Consider the following 19,265-nt stretch of genomic DNA (forward strand, 5'->3'; position numbering starts at 1 on the left):
AGAGAAGAAAACAACAGGACCAACGGTCCTGGAGGGACATGAGAGTGTGGGAGGTAGGGGAAGGGAGGAGGTGTCGCCCAACACAGAAACAAGGGAACAGCAAATGGTTCTAAACCAGAGGAGGGAGGGGAGGGGAGGACTGGAAGGGAGTGACCAAGAGCAAGGTAACTGAGAGGAACTACTGAATCCAGAATGAAGGCCAAACATGGTAATGGGTCGGGAGGAAAGCGAAAGGAAATAGAGGAAAGGAGTAGGAGGCAAAGTGCATACAGAGAAGCCTAAATACAGACATGTACATATGTAAATATATTTATGTTTATGGGGGCAATAGATTTATATGCATATATTTATAGGTGCAGTAGTAGGGTAGCAGATGGACATTGGGCCTCCTCATGCATAATCCCCCAATACAATAGCACCTCGCCCTGCTAAGCAGCCATTGCAGGATACCCATCTTCCCGACATGATCACTGAAGACAGCCGTGTGTGTAAGCAAATGTGGTGAAGTAAGCTGATGGTGCCCGGCTATCAAAAAAAGATATAGCGTCTGGGGTCTTAAAGGCTTGAAGGCAAATAAGCGGCCATCTAGCTCAGAAGCAACAAAGCCCACAGAGAAGAAGCACACGGCCTAAGCGAACACAAGGTGTTGAATGGACCATGTAGCAGATACAAAGGAACAAAAACAATCATTGTGTGATCACCTTCCTCACATAATGGCTGAAGACGAAAGTGTGCATAAGCAAGTGTGGTGAAGAAGGCGGATGGTGCCCGGCTACTGAGAGATATAGCATCTGGGGACTTAAAGGCTTGAAAGCAAACAAGCGGCCATCTAGCCCAGAAGCAACCGAGCCCACACGGAAGCAGCACACCAACATAGGTGACCATGAAGGACAGAGGAGACCAGGTCTCCAACATCAAAGGTGGGGTGGTGGTGAGAATCACATCACCGTGAAAGAGGGGGAGTGCATGATGGGGACCCAATGCCCACCTGTAGAGAGCTGAACACCCCTTCCAGAGGGGTAGTGAGGAGGAGATGGGCCACACAGGGTTCAGTGTAACAACAATGAAACTCAAAACCTTCCTCTAGTTCCTGAACGCTTCCTCCCCTCCCAATCATCATGACCCCAATCCTACCTTGCCTTGCGGACCTGGTTGTACCAGAGGATGTACAGCGGTGCAGTGGGGATCTGGAGGCACAGGGAATCTAGGACAGACGAACCCTTCAACACCAGCGGTGGGAGAGGCGACACCAGGAGGGAAGGGTATGTAGAAAGGGAGAACCGATCTCGGAGATCTATGTGTAACCTCCTCTCTGGGAGATTGTCAAGGGGGAGGCGGGTGAGGGGAGACGCCGGGGAGTGTAAGATAAGATATAATAATTATTTATAAACTATCAAGGGACCAGGGGTGGGATCGGGGAGGGAGGGGGATGGGGGAAAAAAAAAGGGAAACCGAGCTGATTCCAGGAACCCAAGTGGAAGGTGAATTATGAGAGTGACGAGTGCAGCGAATGTATGGGGGTGCTTTGCTCATTTGATGTATGCACAGATTGTGATAAGAGCCTTATGAGCCCCAATAAAAAGATTAAAAAAAAAAAGAAAGAAAGAAAATGATTAGGGCAAAGAATGTACGGATGTGCTTTATACAATTGATGTATGTATATGTATATGTATGGATTGTGATAAGAGTTGTATGAGCCCCTAATAAAATGTAAATAAATAAATAAATTAAAAAAATCCCCCCCCAAAATTGTTAAAAACAACAAATGACCGCACCATTTTGCATTCTCACCAACAAGGCACGAGGGTTCCGGTTTCTCCACATATTTCTAGTCAACACCTCCTCTTTGTTTTCGTTCCATACAGCCATCCTAGTGGCATCTTGTTTGTTTTTATTTTTTCTTATAACTAATTATTTTGATCATCTTTTTGATGTATACCTTCTTTGATGAACTATGTAACCAAATATTTTGTGGATTACCTTTAAACTTTACCCAAATAAGTGAACTCCCCATAGACACAGGAGAGTTTGTACCCTAAATCCATTTTTGGGGGACACAATAAGGTACTTCCTACAATAGTGGTCTGAATGTCCAAAAAAATAATGTTGATTTTACAAACCTAAATGCTCACAGCAGCTGGACAAGTAACATAAATGTGCAGCTTGGGTTGATTTTGGGAAAATAATTTAAAATACAGTTAAATTGACCTAAACAAAAATCATTGTGCTGGCCCAAATAATTCACTTATCATTGGATTTAACTCTCAAATTATTAGATTGCCCAAGGCTGGGTTCTCTAGAGAACCAGAACCAATGAAGGTGACAGATATGTATATATATAGAGAGAGTTTTGCATGAAGGAAATGGCTTACATAATTGTAGAGGTGGGCAAGCTTCAAGTCTGTGGGTCAGATGACTTCTCCTGATTCATGTAGCTACATAGGGCTAATTAACTCAATGTAGCAGTTTTCTGGCTATAGAAGCTAATGGAGTCAAGGGCGGCAGGTAAGATGATAAACGGCTGATGACTCCTAGGATCAGCAGACAATATAGCAGGCTCATGTCTTAAGTAGATGACAAAGGACATAGAGAATTTAGATCCAGTAAAGATGAGCAAGCTTTCCCACAGCATCTACTTATATTGACAAAGGCCACACTCTATAGAGGATATCATCATAGAGGGATCCCTACATCCTAATTGCCAAATCTCTGAGAATCATGGCTCACCCAGGATCTTAAGTATCACACATTGGTAACCTGGTTAGTTGTGCACCAGAGTCTTTGCTATGGAGCCTAATTCAAGGAAGTCAAGACCTATCCAGAGCATAGCTCCCTCTCACTGTAGGACTAAGTAAGTTCTATAGCCTTCTCAGCCATTTTCTTGTGGAAAGTTTGCCTTAGTCCACTGTATTGCAGTTGTGGTTGTCTTTCTGGGTTTCACCATGTGGATTCTGCTGCCAGGCCTAAAACCTTTCAGAGACCCCTCATTGAAATTGGGGTCAACTCCCAATGCTTCAACGTGGTGAATCAGGCACAGCCTGATTTCTCTGGACTCACGACAGCAAGTTGATTCTGACTCATGCTGTTTGGTGCCATTGAGTGGCTGCAGATTCACAGTGACCTTGTGGACAACAGAACCAACACCTCACAATTGTTCTTATGTTTGAACCCAGAGATGCAGCCACTGTGTCAATCCATCTTGTGGAAGGTCTTCCTCTTTTTTTTTTGCTGCCCTGCCACTTTATCAAGCATGATGTCCTTGTCCAGGGACTGGTCTTGCTTGACAATATCTTCAAAGTAGTTTAGAAGAAGTCTTGCCATCTTTAAGGAGCATTATGGTTGTACTTCTTCCAAGACAGATTTGTTTGTTCTTTTGGCAGTTCATGGCAAATTAAATTCAGTCCATGGCACCAAATGCATTGATTCTCCTTTAGTCTTCCCTATTCAATGTTCAACTTTCACAATCACAAAAGGTTGGTTTCTGCTCACTGCTCTTTCAAATTCCCAGAAAGAACTCACCTGTGCCTTGTCCAGTTGTGCCAATGCCCTATTGCTATTCTCACCACTAGCTTTTGCTCCTGGGATTTCATTTTCTTACAACGTGTCCTACGCAACGCTGATTTCCACCTTTAGCTGAATATGTCCATTTAGGATTCTTAGTTGACATCTGATGGGAACGCTCCTGTACACTCCTGGCACACCCCATATAACTCTTGGCGGAGCATGTTTCACATTTTATTGTCATTTCGACTTTGCTTCTCCAGTTTCGAGGCTCTTTGCGGGCAAGAACCGTGGGTACCTTCTTCAATGGTATATTTTCGGTGAGTTGGCCATGTAGCTGCACAGAGGAAGAACTTAAAGAGATTGCATGGCTTGTCAAGGCAGTGGCTGAAGGAGCATTGTCTTGAAGGATGATATTGTGGTGGAGAGTCAATATGCCCAGCTAGAAGGGACGCCATGACACCCATTCATTGCATAACAGATTAATGTATGGTTTTCCCTTACAGTCCTCTCTGGGCTTGAAACAGGAAAACCTACGTCCTTGTGTTGCTGCTGTGATGGTTGTGCCATGTAGCTTGTTGGAGCTGCTCAGTCAGGCTCGATCAGGAACCCGGACACGGGAACTGGATGGTGCAACTACGACCTGCTGAGCGCCCCCACCTTCTGCCTGGCAGGTGTCTGCACTCCTCTTGATTGCTGTGTATTTTCTTACTCCGGCAGAGTCCTTGGGGGAAATGAAGACTTACCTAACACACTCGCTTCTGTGATCTGCTGTGTCATGGTTCCCTAACTAATTCACAGAATTAATTATTGTCATTAAAAACAAAACAAATGTGGGGCTTGAGATGTTAGAGAACTGTACCTGTCCAAAAACAAAACAAAAACAAAAACATGCCTTTATCTCTTTTTGTTTTTATGGCCTGGGGCTTTCTGCAAACCTGTGGAGTGATAGAAAGTGGTGTAACTTTCATTTGGAAAGGGAAATCTACTCTGAGGGCTGAAGTGCGTGAGTGACATTTTCTAATTGGCTTCTGGATGGCATTCAACATCTGCTTCCTATTTTCGGGATCTGATCCTGGGCTCGAGTGCCTCGGGAATTGAGGAACGTAAAGGAAATGCTGTTTTGTTACATTTTCCTACTCCTCCCACCCCACCTCCTTTGCCGTGGGCAGGATCAGATCACATTTTTTTTATAGAGCTTGCCAGGTAAATTCTTGAGATTCTAGTATAAATAATCCTGGCAATTATGCTTCTCACTCAGCTTGTCTCCTGTGGGTTGTCGGCAACACCACAATGAAGAGTGTGAATCGAGGGGCTTGTTGCCTTTGATGGGAGGATTTCTTTCATCTCACTAACATTTGAGAGTCAAAGAAGCAAATTAAAAGGTCCTCATTCCTTGGTATTAATCATTGGAATGTAACTAATTTAATAATGTTCCAACACCTGGCCTACTTGGCAAGCTGGAGAATAAGCGGCTTCTTATTGAGCGAATTATAGGCAGTGCTCGGGTCACGGACAGGATCTGTACTTAAGTGCACCCATAAGGCCAAGTCAGTCTTTATGTCTTACTGCACTGCAAGAAAAGGCTCCAAGACTTTCGATGCTTTCAACACTGCATGTGCAGCAAGTGAAAGTAATCGTGGTGAGGAATTTGTTGTGAGCAGGGCTGTTTCAAGGAGCCCTGGTGTCATAGTGGGCTGGTTACACACACATTGGTTGGCTAACTGCAAGGTCAGCAGTTGGAAACCACCATCTTCTTAGTGGAAGAAAGACAAGGCTTTCTACTCCTATAAAGAATTATGGTCTGGGGTCTTAAAGGCTTGAAGGCGAACAAGCGGCCATCTAGCTCAGAAGCAAAAAAGTCCACATGGAAGAAGCACACCAGCCAGTGCGATCATGAGGTGCCAAAGGGACCAGGCATAAGGCATCATGCAAAAAAAATATATATGTACATATATATATGTATGTAAATATATATACACACACCATATTGAATGAAGGGGGAAGTGCAGAGTGGAGACCCAAGGCCCAAGTGTCAGCCACTGGAGATCCCCTCATAGAGGGGTTTAGGAGAGGAGATGGGTTAATTAGGGTGCGAGGTAGTATCGATGAAGAACACAGCTTTCCCCCAGATCCTGGATGCTTCCTCCCCCCAACTACCATGATCCGAATTCTACCTTGCAGGGCTGGATAGGGCAGAGGTTGTACACTGGTACATATGGGGGCTGGAGACACAGGGAATCCAGTGTGGATGATACCTTCAGGACCAAGGGTGTGAGGGGCGATGCTGGGAGAGTGGAGGGTGAGTAGGTTGGAAAGGGGGAACGGATTACAAGGATCCACATGTGACCTCCTCCCTGGGAGATGGACGGCAGAGATCGGGGAGAAGGGAGAGTCCGGATAGGGCAAGATATGACAAAATAACGATGTATAAATTACCAAGGGCACATGAGGGAGTGGGGAGCTGGGAGGGAGGGGAAAAAAAAAAGAGGACCTGATGCAAAGGGCTTAAGTGGAGAGCAAATGCTTTGAGAATGATTGGGGCAGGGAATGTAAGGATGTGCTTTATACAATTGATGTATGTATATGTATGGATTGTGATAAGAGTTGTATGAGCCCCTAATAAAATGTAAAAAAAGAAAAGAGGAGAAAAGAAAAGAAAATGATTAGGTCAAAGAATGTACAGATGTGCTTTATACAATTGATGTATGTATATGTATGGACTGTGATAAGAGTTGTGTGAGCCCCTAATGAAATGTTAAAAAAAATAAATTTAAAAAAAGTTTCAAAACCCCCCAAAAAAGTATTACGGTCTTGGAAACCCACAGAGGGCAATTGCCGCCTATCCTGTAAGGTCTCCATGAGCTGGGATTGACTCAATGGCAGTGAGCTTGGTTTTGGTTTGGAGGGCTGGTTCAATAGTTCAAAGTAAAGGCAAGTGGACATCACACTAAAAGGCAAAACCACCACTTGACTGTCAGCTTGCTGTGCTGTCGTGGCTTGTGTGATGCTTTATGCAGAGATCTATGTCACTGGTAATCCCAAGACCAGCAGGGTCACCCAAAGTGAACAGGTTTCTTCAGCGCTTCCAGACTGACAGACTACACAGAAAGAATCGGCTATCCACTTCAGTGGTATTAGCCAATGGAAACCCCATGGGTAGTATTAAAATATTGTCAGTAACTGAAAACCTAATGAATAGAAGCAGCACATCCGGAAATAGGGCCAGAACGTGAGCCCCTCAGGCTGGGAGTCACTGAAAATAGGATTGAGAAAGAGCTACCTTCTCAAAGTAGACTCCACCATAATAATTAGGATGCAGAAAGCTTGTGAGAGTAAAGTCTTTAGTATCTTCATTTGCTGATGGGTCAAAACTGAACAGAAGATAACATCGATTAATAATTGGAACATGGATTGTATACCATATGAATCTAGGAAAATTGAAAGTTGTCAAAAATGAGATGAAATGCAATGCTCGGGTTACCCCTGCATTGATGGCCTTTGGTCCCACCAATGCCCCTGCTGCTCCCACCCCTTCGCTCCTTGGCCACTCAATGGGCAACCTCGGTGAGGAGTACGACAAGCTCTTCCAAGTTGTCCTTACTGGAGATTCTGGTGTTGGAACGAGTAACCTCCCGTCTCGATTCACTCGAAATGAGTTTAATCTGGAGAGCAAGAGCACCCTTGGAATTGAATTTGTAATAAGAATCCTACCTTGCAAGTCTGCCTAGACCAGAGGATGGACACTGGTGCAGACAGGAACTAGAAACACAGGGGATCCAGGACGGATGATCCCTTCAGGACCAGTCGTGAGAGTGGCGATACTGGGAGCATAGAGGGAGAGTGGGTTGGAAAGGGGGAACTGATTACAAGGATCTACATGTGACCTCCTCCCTGGGGGATGGACAACAGGGAGGTGGGTGAGGGGAGACGTCGGACAGGGCAAGATATAAAAAAATAATAATTTATGGGTTATCAAGGGCTCATGAGGAAAAGGGGAGTGGGGAGGGAGGGGAAACTGAGGGGCTTAAGTGGAGAGCAAATGTTTTGAGAATGATGAGGGCAATGAATGTACAAATGTGCTTTATACAATTGATGTATGTATGGATTATGATATGAATTGTATGAGCCCCTAATAAAACGATTAAAAAAGAGAAGCATTCAGGTTGATGGAACAACATTAAAGGTACAGATAAGGGGCACAGTCACATCAGCATATCCTCCTGGAGCTGCAGGTGCCTTATTGGTTTATGACATTGCTGAACATCTCACATATGCAAATGTAGAACGGAGGCTGAAAGAACTGAGGGATCACGTTGATAGTAGCATTGTTACCATGCTGGCAGGCAGTAAGATGTAAGTTATCTCAGGACAGTCCCTACAGATGAAGCAAGAGCTCTTGCAGAAAAGAATGGTTAGTCATTCTTTGAGCCTTCTGCTCTAGACTGTACACAGGTAGAAGCTGCTTTTCAAACACTCCTGACAGAGATAGACCATAGTGCATTGCTTCCCAGAAGCAAATGTCAGGCCGATGGGAAAATGACATGTCTCCAAGCAACACTGTGGTCCCAATTCTTTGTTCCACTAACCACTGACAACAAGCCAAAGGTGCAGTGCTATCACAACATAGAAGGTATTGCTCTTCGCCCTAGAAGGCTGTGTACAGTCCATTTCCCAGGTCCGAGGTATAAATATATTTGTAATTTCGGTGGTCACTTTGTGTTATATTACTACCTCATACTTCTGAATTTTTCCATGTCTTATGTCTTTGACTTAAGTTTTATAAAATCATCCATTTGTCCCATTGACTGCAGCTGTTTCCCATGCTATGCCCTCACTGAATGTTTGGAGTCCTCAGTAATTGTTTACTTTTCATCAGGGCAGCCTGCCACTGCAGGGCACAGTAGAACTTCATCACTTGACGGGCAGACCTATTAACTTGATCAAATCTAACTATGAAGACATTAAAAAAAGCAGTTGTTATTTTTCCACAGAGCATCTTATAATTACCGGTATACACGTCTCTCTCAGTGCAGTATAATATTTCCCCAAACCTAAGATTTGCCTTATAACTATAGCAGTGTTGTGAGAACTTGAAATGTCTCCCTCATTCCAGAAGTTACTTTCTAATACGCCTTAATAGGTTTGTGCAAATTCATAAAACTTTTTCTTTGATTTTTCTAAGCATGGAAGTTGGCTGGAGTGAAGGGTGCTTTTTTTTTTTCCTGGAATAAGCACAATCCTAATCAACATCAAAGAATTATGGTTTGGGTAGTAGAATGGTGACAGGCTGCCTGGCAGGGTGGGAACTAAAGAGACTGGTGGCATTCCATGTGAGGTACCACTGTGAGCAATGGTCCGGCAGTCCTTTGACGCCTCTGTCATGTAACAGATCTAATTTCCCAGCAGCAATCATGCTCAGGCAATAACTGGTTTAATGCTGATTGTATTAAACTTTGAAATGTACGTTGTTTCTTAAAACCTTCAAGTAAATAAAATGCAACTCAGTAGTATCCCCATATCCAACACAGGCATGGATAATAATTTTGATAGTGCTGATACTTGAGTTTTGCAGTAAGCTCTAGAATACAGGCCAGTTAAGGTTTTGGTTTCGGTTCATCCAAGGAATACAGTGAGAAGTTAATTTCTACTCAAGTGGTGTCCCTTAAAGGCATGTGCTTTTTTTAGTATGGAAGATGAAATAGTACCTTGAGTTTAAATAGAATATATTTTGGCATTATAAAAACTAAAAATTACTTTTTTCCACTATGCCATTGAAACCAGTGGAGCAACTAGTGTCTCATTCTGAAATGTGCACACCAATATTTAGTTTTACTTCTTGCGGGTAATTGTAAGCAGTGCTCTGCACAGTGTGCCAAGTGCACTGATACTATTCGGGATAGAGGGATACCCCAAAACCGTGTGCGTATGGGCTTACACAGATTACTATGCTTCGCAGTTACTCTTCTGTCTCCCGTGGTGCTCATGACGTGTGCTGCACTATTGTGGGCTGAGTCATCCCGTGGATCTTGTTGCCTTGCCGTGTGTGCATTGCTGGAGCTTGACGTTCTACCTGGACTGCTTTGCTAAGCAACCGTGCTACTGGCCTCTGCTACGCCTCAACTTCATGTCTTCATGCTGTTGCTGCCCCACTCTGCTTGTCTTCCCTGAGGCAGACTCCACTGTCTGCTTTCTTGACCTTGGACCAGCAGACCACATGAGTTGAAGGGCTGAAGTATATTAAATGTTCCATGAAAATGAGTGGAACTGAGCCCTGTGTACTGCTGTATGGACTAATTAGCTATTATATCCCTTCTTGCTATATGAACTCTCCATATATATATATCACACAAAGCTCAGATGCTGGACTCTGCTACTATCACATACTGATATGTCCAGAGCCTCTATCTCCATGTGAACGTCTAGCTGATCCTCCACTAAATGGTCCTCGACCACCTGTCTTTCTTCCTCCTCCCTTCCTTCCTTAACCCATCCCCCTCGATCTGTCTCTTATTTCTTCCCCACTCCATTTCCCTTTCTTCTTGCATCCCCCTATCCTCTTCTTTCTTCTAAATTCTGTTGTTGGGCACCAGCAAGGCATCTCCACCCATAGCAACCCTACGCATAACAGAAATACACACTGCCCGGTCCCGCACGAGCCTCACAATTGCTCCTATAGCTGAGCACATGGATGCAGCCACGGTGCCGATCCATCTTGATGTCCTTCTCCAGGGACTGGTGTCTGCTGACAATATATCTAAAGTATGCAAGGAGAAGTCTTGCCTTCCTTGCTTCCAAGGAGCACTCTGGGCTGACTTCTTCTGACAGATTGCTTTGCCCTTTCAGCAGTCCATGGCAATTTTAATATGCTTCCCCAGCACCACCATTCATATGCATTGATTCCGCTGCAGTCTTCCTAATTTAACATCTTACTTTCACATGCATATTGTCTTCAGCAATTGTGTCCAGAAGGTGAGCATCATGGAATGCCAGGCTAATAGAACAAAGTGTTCTTGTGTTGAGGGAGTAGTTGAGTAGAGCCCCAAAGTCCATCTGCTACCTTCATACTAAACCTACAAATATATGTACTTAGACCCAAATAAACATATTTACATATGTGCATGCCTATATTTAGACCTCTATAAATGTCCTTTGCCTTCTAGCTCTTTCCTCTATTTCCTTTTACTTTCCTCTCATAGCACTATCATGTTTAGTCTTCATTTGGGTTTCAGTAATTCCTCCTGGCTACACTGCCCTTGATCAAGCCCTACCAGGCCTCCTACACCCTCCTTGCTATCAATTTTAGATCACTTGTTCCTGGGTTTGTTAACACCGATTTCTTCCCCCCCGTACCCCCCTCAGATGTCCTCCTGGAACCGTAGGTCCCATTGTTTTCTCCTCCAGACTGTTTATCCCACCTATCTTATTTAGATACACATGCAGAGAAAATAATATGCACAAAAACAAGACAGAGCAAAAGAAAGCAACAAACCCAAACAACAGCAACAACAACAAACTGACGACAAAAAAAGGAAAGCCTATAAATAGTTCAAGGTCTGTTTGTTGACCTTTAGCAGGTCACAAATTGCTCGTTAGGTGATCGCTAATAAATAACCCACTAAAAGGAGCCCTCGTGGTGGAGCTGCTAAACCACAAGGCCAGCAGTGGAAACCCACCGTTCACTGGATGGGAGGAAGATGAAGCTTCAAATCTGTAGAAAACACAAAGGGGCCACGTCTGGTCTATCCAATAGGGTCACTGTGAGTCAGACTTGAATCAATGGCAGTGAGTTTGGATTTGAGAGTTAATAGCTCTTTGTCTCCGTGTGGCCGTGTAACTCCATGCAGCTACAGAAGCCCGGGAAGTATGACCCTAGGTTGTGTCACAGGAATGGAATCCAGTGTTTGTAAAATAGCACAACTCTTAGCCGACACACCCTATGGTGGCAGAGCACCCACCCTGATAATCTGTTCTGGCTTTCTGCTTGAAATTCTGGGATAGGGTTTGTTTTAGATGTTGTTGTCACATGTGCTGAGATAACCTTGGCCCACGGATGTGAACAAAATGAAAACTATAGCTCGTTGCCAACCCTGCTTTGTGACTTCCGGTCTAGGTTTCACCCTCCTTACCCTTCTTAATTCAGCTTTGGTGTCAGTCTTGCCATTTTTGAAGCCGGAATGACATCTTGTCGTTACCTGCTGTGGAGCTGGTGCTAACTCCTGGTGTCACAAGCACAGCAGTCTGACATCGAGCCAGGTCCTGCACCATAGTCATGCTGGTGTGCTCTGGTCCCCTGCTGTGGTTGCCGCATGTTGAATGCTTTTCAACCTAGGAAACTCCTCTTTCTAAGCACGCCATCAGACACCCCTCAGCTGTCATCCAGTGTTTTCATGGACTTATTTTCACGGACTCTTTTTCTTTCTAGTCCTCATCAGGCTGGAAGACCCACTGAAATGGGACCACCGTGGATGCCCCTGCTGGTAGCCGAAATACTGGTGGCATTACTTCCAGCATCCTTGTAACAGGCAAGCACCACAGTATGACAAAATGATGGACCCATGGTAGGACAAAAGTGTAACCTATAAGCACAACGGTATATAGTGGCCTCACAGCAGACCCCTCTGTAACTCATGGCTCGAGCCAACATTCCTGTTAAACACTGATTCTTCTGGGTTCTTAGTTCTTTTCTTTAATTTTGTTACCAACCAGAGAGAGTGGCCACGTCTTCACCCAAGGACAAGCTGTGAGGGAACCCGCCATGGTGACCACTGCTTGTTTTACATTCTTCGGTTCAATCACTTCAGCTCATCAGGGAAATAAAACTGTCAGCACATCCCTGAATGCAGGGGATGATGGGATGGAGTCTAATTCAAAGGACGGCCCCAGGCTACAACCACTGCGTAAGCTTTAATTAACTGGGCCGCTGTAGGAGCCAGCACTGCGGTTCTGTGGATTCTTTATATGAAGGTTGGGAAAGTCCAGGCTGCAGTTTCATAATTAATTGTCTTATAAGTTATGGATGTCCTAGGCACCCCTTTCCAAAAGGCCTATGGAGATCAATTAATTTAATGCAATTTCCTTTTTCCTACAGGTGCTCCTCCTCTTAGGCTAAGGGTGCAATTCTGTTTCGGTTGCTCGTGGGCCACAGCCCGAAACACTCATTGCCGGGAGGCTGGCTGGTGGAGGATAGCGCCCTGCCTTCTGGACAACTGTAAATCCACTGTGTGCACTGGAGGCTGCGTGTGGGAGCAAGATGAGGCAAACTCACAATCACACGTCCCCGATTTTTTAAAATCGTTTTATTAGGGGCTCATACAACTCTTATCACAATCCATCCAGACATCAGTTGTGTAAAGCACATTTGTATATTCATTGCCCTCACCATTCTCAAAACATTTGCTCTCCACCTAAGCCCCTGGCAGCAGCTCCTCATTTCCCCCCCTATGTTTAAACTGCAGGAAATGAACAGGTATTTGGAAGACAAAGAAATGTGATTTTGTGTTTGTGTGTGTGTTGGGGGGGCAGGTATTTGCGTGTCATTGTTACTCTTGTACTCTTGTGGCACAATGATTAAGCTCTCAGGAGCAATGGTTCCATAGGACAAAGATGTGTAGTCTGTCTCTGTAACGCTGGCGGTTTCACGTCTGCTCTGACTCACAGTGGCCCTCAGTAACAGAACAAAACATGGCCTCATTCTGTGCCGTGCTCACAATCACAGAATGCACTGTTGTTACTACCATGTGAAGCCATCTCCTTCAGGGTCCTACTCTTTCTGGCTGGCTCTTTACCAAGCATGATGTCCTTCTCAAAGCCCCCACTCACTGCTGTTGAGTCAAGGCTGATGCACAGTGTCCCTGTAGGACAGGGCAGAACTGCCTCTGAGGGTTTCTGAGACTCTGTATCTTTACCGGAGTAGAAAGCTTCACCTTTCTCCCTTGGAGTGGTTGGTGGGTTTGAACTGCTGACCACCACACCACCAGACCTTCTCTCTCCAAGGACTGGTCTCTCTTAACAACATGTCCAAAGAGATGAAGTCTTGCTAGCCTTGCTTCTAAGGATCATTCTGGTGTAAAGGGCACAGCTCTGGAAAGCCCACGAGGCAATTCTACAGTCTGATATGGCGGCCAGGAGTTAACAGCAGTGGGGAATGTCCTGGAAACTGGTTTGAGCTAGTCAAGGTCTTTTGCCTTAAGCAAAATATTGTCAATGCGCTCACATTTTCTTCTTTGAGAAGTTAAGCTTATCAGCCTATTTATTGTTAACATCTATGTTTTTATAGTCCCTTACAGCAAACTTTTAATGGGAACAACTAGGGCCAAACTATTTGTGTTTGCCCCAAGGCTTAGAAACTGTGCCGATAAAACCATTTTCAGTGGAACCAGATTTTCAGGTAGGGGCTGAACCGGCAGGATTATTGGAAGCCCTGGGAAGCCTGAAGTCTGCTGTCCGGGGAGGTGAGCAGAGCTCAGTGGCTCAGAGAAGCAACTCCCGCCCACTCCCTCTTAGAGGACAGGCTTCTTTTGGAAATTAACATGGTTCTCAAACTACAGCATCTCTGTGATATTTATTGTATGGGGTTGGAAATTCATTAAAGCAAATACTCTGTCCCCACCTAGGAGATACACCACTCATTGTCACTTTGTCATCCTGTGGTGGCTTGTTTGTTGATAGAATACTGACAGCTAGGGAAAAAGATGAGGCTTTCTACTCCGACAGCGAGGAGACCAGGCTTTCTAAATCCACAGGGGCAGTTCTACCCCGTCCTACAGGGCCACTGTGAGTTGGGGTTGGCTCAACGGCAGTGAATTTGAGTTTTATGCCCTGGTTGGCAGGTTTCAGCAGTTTCCAGACTAGGGCAAATGCCCTGGAGAGCTAATTCCGAAATTACACAGCAAAAGCAATATAGATCACGAAAGAATATCTTTTTTGGTACAGACACAACATCAGGAAAGGGCAATTTCTAGAAAAGGATGTCATGTTGGGTTAAGTATGTCACCAGAGAAAACAAAGGACATTATTAATGACATGGACGGACACAGTAGCTCTGACAAGAGACTCAAGCATACAAATGATGATGAAGATAGGGCAGGACTAGACAAGGATTTGCTTCTGCCATACATCAGTTTAAGGAGGCCTGGTGGCATCGTGGTTACAACCTGGGCTGGGATCTGAAAGAAGAGCAGTTTGAAACCCCCGCTGCTCTGAGGGAGAGAGACAGTACTTTCTACTCCCAGAAGCAGATGCAGTCTCTGAAACTCCAAGGGACCCTATGGGGTCCTATGAGTTGGCATCAACGTAATGACAGTGAGTTTGGGGTATGTAATATTGTCGTGAGTTGGAGTCAAAGAGACCACTATCAACAGTAACCTGCATTAGAGCCTAAGCTTCTGAGCACTAAATTTGCAAAAGGCTACATTTGACAGTGGAAGCCCTAAATCCATTTATGAGTCTCCACATAAATTCAGCCTCCGCTGAATTCCTTTGGACAATTAACTAGCAGCGTAAATAGCATTTCCCTCTGGCAGAGTGCAATAGACAATGGATTACTGGCATTCCCGTAGGAGTTCAGGCAGAAGGAGTCCAGGCCCATCGAAACTCACCTGAGGGTGCCCTTAAGAGAACTTGGGGTGCTAGAGTCACAGCCGACGAGCTCTCATGGAGGAGCAGAGTGGTCACTCAATGGGCTGCTAACCATAAGGGCAGCAGTTTGAAACCACCAGCTGCTCTGCAGGAGAAGATGAAGCTTTCCACTCCCGTAAAGAATTCTTGGAAACCCAGAGGGTTTCTACCCTGTCCTGAAGGGTCACTATGATTTGAAATGAACACAATGGCAGTGAGTTTGAATTTGGTTGGTTGTTTTTATTTTTTTATAAATAATTTTATTGGGGGGGTCTCACAGCTCTTAGAACAATCCATACACCAATTGCATCAAGCACATTTATACATATGTTGTCATCATTTTCAAAACATTTTCTTTCTACTTGAGAGCTTGGAATCAGCACCTCTTTTTTTCCCCCTCCCTTCCCCACTCTCTCACCCCCGTGAACCCTTGATAAATTACTATTATTTTCTTTCACCCTCGTTTCTGTTGTTCGTCCCCTTGGGGGTGAGTGGGTGGTGGTTATCTGTTGTGTGTTGTGATCATTTCCCCTTTTCTCCCCCTTCTCTCCCTACCTTCCCTGTACATTCATGGTATCACCACCCCCAGTTTTGTTCCTAAGGGCGTTATCTGTCCTGGATTCCATGTGTTGAGAGCTCTTATCTGTACCAGTGTTCGTGCTCTGGTTTAGCTGGATTTGTAAGGTAGAACTGGTGTCACAATAGTGGGGGAGGGGGTAAGGAAACATTAAAGAGCTGGAGGAAAGTTGTATGTTTCATCAGTGCTATACTGCACCCTGGCTGGATTGTCCCTTCCTTGTGACCCTTCTGTTAGAGGAGGTCCAATTGTCTACAGATGGGCTTTGGGTCTCCACTCTGTGCTCCCCCTCGTTCACATTGAGATGATTGTTTGTTTTGGGTCTTCTGATGCCTGATACCTGATCCCCTAGACACCTGGTGATCACAGGGGTTGGTGTGCTTCTTCCATGTGGCCTTTGTGTCTTCCCTGCTACATGGCTGCTTATTTTACTTCAAGCCTTTAAGACCCCAGATGCTATATCTTTTAATAATCAGGCATCATCAGCTTTCTTCACCACATTTGTTCATGCACTCCTTTTGTCTTGAGCGATTATGTCGGGAAGGCGAGCATCACAGAATGCCTGGGTATTTGAACAAAGTGTTCTTGTGTTGACTTGAGTAGAGGCTCAATGTCCATCTGCTACCTTGATACATAACATAACATATAGACCTATATCCCTACTGTTATATATTAATATAATGATAGTACATAGACCTATATCGCTATCGTTATATATTAATATATTTACATATATATGTGACTATATTTATTCCTCTATAAATGTCTTTTGCCTCCTACTCCTTTCTTCTATTTCCTTTTAGTTTTCTCCCCCTGCACTATCATGTTCAGCCTTCATTTGGCTCTCAGTAATTTCTCTCAGCTACATTGCCCCTGATCCAATCCCTCCAGGCTTTCTACACTCTTCTCTCCATTGATCTTAGATCTCTGTTGTTCCCTTCTCCCTTGGTTTGTCAGCTACACACTCCCTTTTCCCCACCTGTGTCTCCTTCCTTTCTGTTTCCCCTGGAACCATCAGTTCCATTGTTCTCTCCTCAGGATTGTTTATCTTGCCTATTTTCTATGGATACACATGAAATAAAAGAAGAAAAGAAGGGCCTGTAAATAGCTGCAGATGTGTCTGCCGACCCTTATGAAAGCTTTCTGAGCGAGTCTGATGAGGTGCCAGGCCCTATCCTCTGAGTCTGAAGTCTATTTGGGGGATTTCTCGAGACCTCATCGCTTTGTCTTGCTTCCTTTGCTGTTCTCCCTTTGTGTTTCACCCAGATTGGGGGGGGCGTCTGACCAGGCACAGTTCCTACACTGTGTCTCCATTGCTGCTCACTGCAGTGCTGCGGGTCAGTGAGGGGAAGTCATGTCTCGTGGTGGTCCAGCCCTACAGTCCTCTCTGTGCCCTGACTGTCCCTAACAGGAGTGTTGCTGTCCTTGGGGCCTCATGGACCAGGATGTGGCCCACTCCTCTCTCTCTCTCCCTTTTAGTTTGCCACTTTCCCCGGGCTGTATCTTCAGTGCTGTCCACTGTAGTGCAATCTTCTGGGGAGAGGGTTGATGTAGCTGGGATTGTAGTTGGCCCCACAGACCTCCCTGTTAGTCCACTGCTTCATGCCAGTATGTTGCCCTCAAGGCTTGGTGTACCAGGTTGAGGTCCGGTCTCTCTCTTCCTTTCCTGTGGAGACAGACAATACCCTTCCTGTGGGTGGGTTAGTGCCTTGTACCCCAACTATCCACATCCTCCTTTTTTCCCTTTCCTCTCCTATTTAGTTGGCTGCCATATGCATCCCTGGTTGGGGTCTAGTCCCGGCCAGAGTACCTGGGCCTTGCCCTGGACATTTATGCATTTAGTGGCTTTTCCCTGATGCCTCTTAGGCTTTTTAAACTTACCTCAGTGGACTCCTGTTGTCCATGTCCTTTTGTGCTTGGTTTATTTTGCTTAGCATAATTTCCTCCAACTCTTCCCATGTGACGATGTGCTTCATGTGTTCACCACTGCTTTTTAGGGATATGCAGTACTCCATTGTATGCATGTACCAGAGTATTTTAATCCATTCATCCACTAATGGGATTTAGGTTGTTTCCAACTCTTTGCGATTGTAAACTGCACCACAATGAGCAGTGGAGTGCTGATGTCTTGCCATGGTCTGTTTCTTACCTTTATTGGGTGTATGCCCTGAGATAGTTAAGATTTATTGTGCCAACCTAGTGGATAAACCCATGTGGAATTAATTGAAAGCCGGAGAGCTAAATGGCTTGGTGAGCCTCGCCTTTGGAGTTCTGAGGTCTTTTGCTTTCTGATGGTCGGAGCAGGGTGCAGCTGCCTTAGCCAGTTACCTGCTTCAGCTGTCAAGGCTCACTTCCTGCAAGACATCCCTGAGAAAAAGCCACATGGACCTACCCTGATGCAGCCCTGGGTGCTGGTGCACCTGTGGGGAGACCCCTGCCAGTGTTGAGATGCTTACACAATCACTGATTTGGCTTTCCTCCTGTAGTCGGCATCATTGCGTGTGTTTTGTGAGATTAAGGATGACTTTGTAGATTGGTGTCAGACATATGGGCTATTGTTGGACTTATGGAATTGGATAGCACTGGGTTGGGATGCTTTCTTAATGTACACTTACCCTTTATATAAAACTTTCTCTTGTACATATTCATTTTTGTGGATTTGTTTCCCTAGTTTACCCAGACTAACACATGCCCAGTAGAGGAGATTGCTGGGTCATATGGTGGCTTGATTTCTATTTGGTTTAGGTATCGCCAAATTGATGAGAAGGGATTCTCTGGAGGTGAATCCACGTGTGTACCCTGCAAATGTATTTTGGGCTTCTACTATCATTCATAGCCTTCTGGAAACCAGGGGTTTACAATTTAAGCTCTATAAACATCTGATCTTTTGATTTGGATTTTATTTACATTCATTGGATCATGCAGGCTGGTGTGCTTCTTTCATGTGGACTTAGTTGACACTTCACTTAGGTGGCTCCTTCCACGTCCTTTTCAAGCATTCCAATCTCTGTAAGCCCAGGGATACCATTATGATTTTATGCTATTTGACACCCTAATTTGGATGATGCATCTTTGTCTCTGCTTGTTTGGTTTTTTGTTTGTTTAAGATTTAATAAATGTTCTCTTGAAATTATATTTAAGATTTGGGGCTTTAAATTTTTTTTAACATTTTATTAGGGACTCATACAGCTCTTATCACAATCCATACATACATCAATTGTGTAAAGCACATCTGTACATTCTTTGCCCTCATCATTCTCAAAGCATTTCCTCTCCACTTAAGCCCTTTGCATCAGGTCCTCTTTTTTCTCCTCCCTCCCCGCTCCCCCCTCCCCCATGAGCCCTTGATAATTATTATTTTGTCATATCTTGCCTTATCTGGCGTCTCCCTTCACCCCCTTTTCTGTTGTCTGTTCTGATTTGGGGTCTCTTTTACGGCCTAAAACAAACCTATGAGATGTTCTCCCTTGACCTTGAAGGCCACATTACCTTTCAGCATATGGCTATGGAAACAAGTTTTAGTTGAATCCAAGCACTGCTCCTTTTTCTGCACAATCTTGACCTAGTT

General features: G+C 44.7%; 1 pseudogene; it reads left to right on the forward strand.

Moving 5' to 3' along the window:
• Window positions 1-7,055: 7,055 nt before the first annotated feature.
• The window catches only part of LOC142439747 (ras-related protein Rab-11A pseudogene), a 101,598-nt pseudogene continuing 89,388 nt past the window's right edge, over window positions 7,056-19,265 (forward strand).

Source organism: Tenrec ecaudatus, chromosome 2, assembly GCF_050624435.1.
Source record: "Tenrec ecaudatus isolate mTenEca1 chromosome 2, mTenEca1.hap1, whole genome shotgun sequence".
NCBI classification, from domain to species: Eukaryota; Metazoa; Chordata; class Mammalia; order Afrosoricida; family Tenrecidae; genus Tenrec; species Tenrec ecaudatus.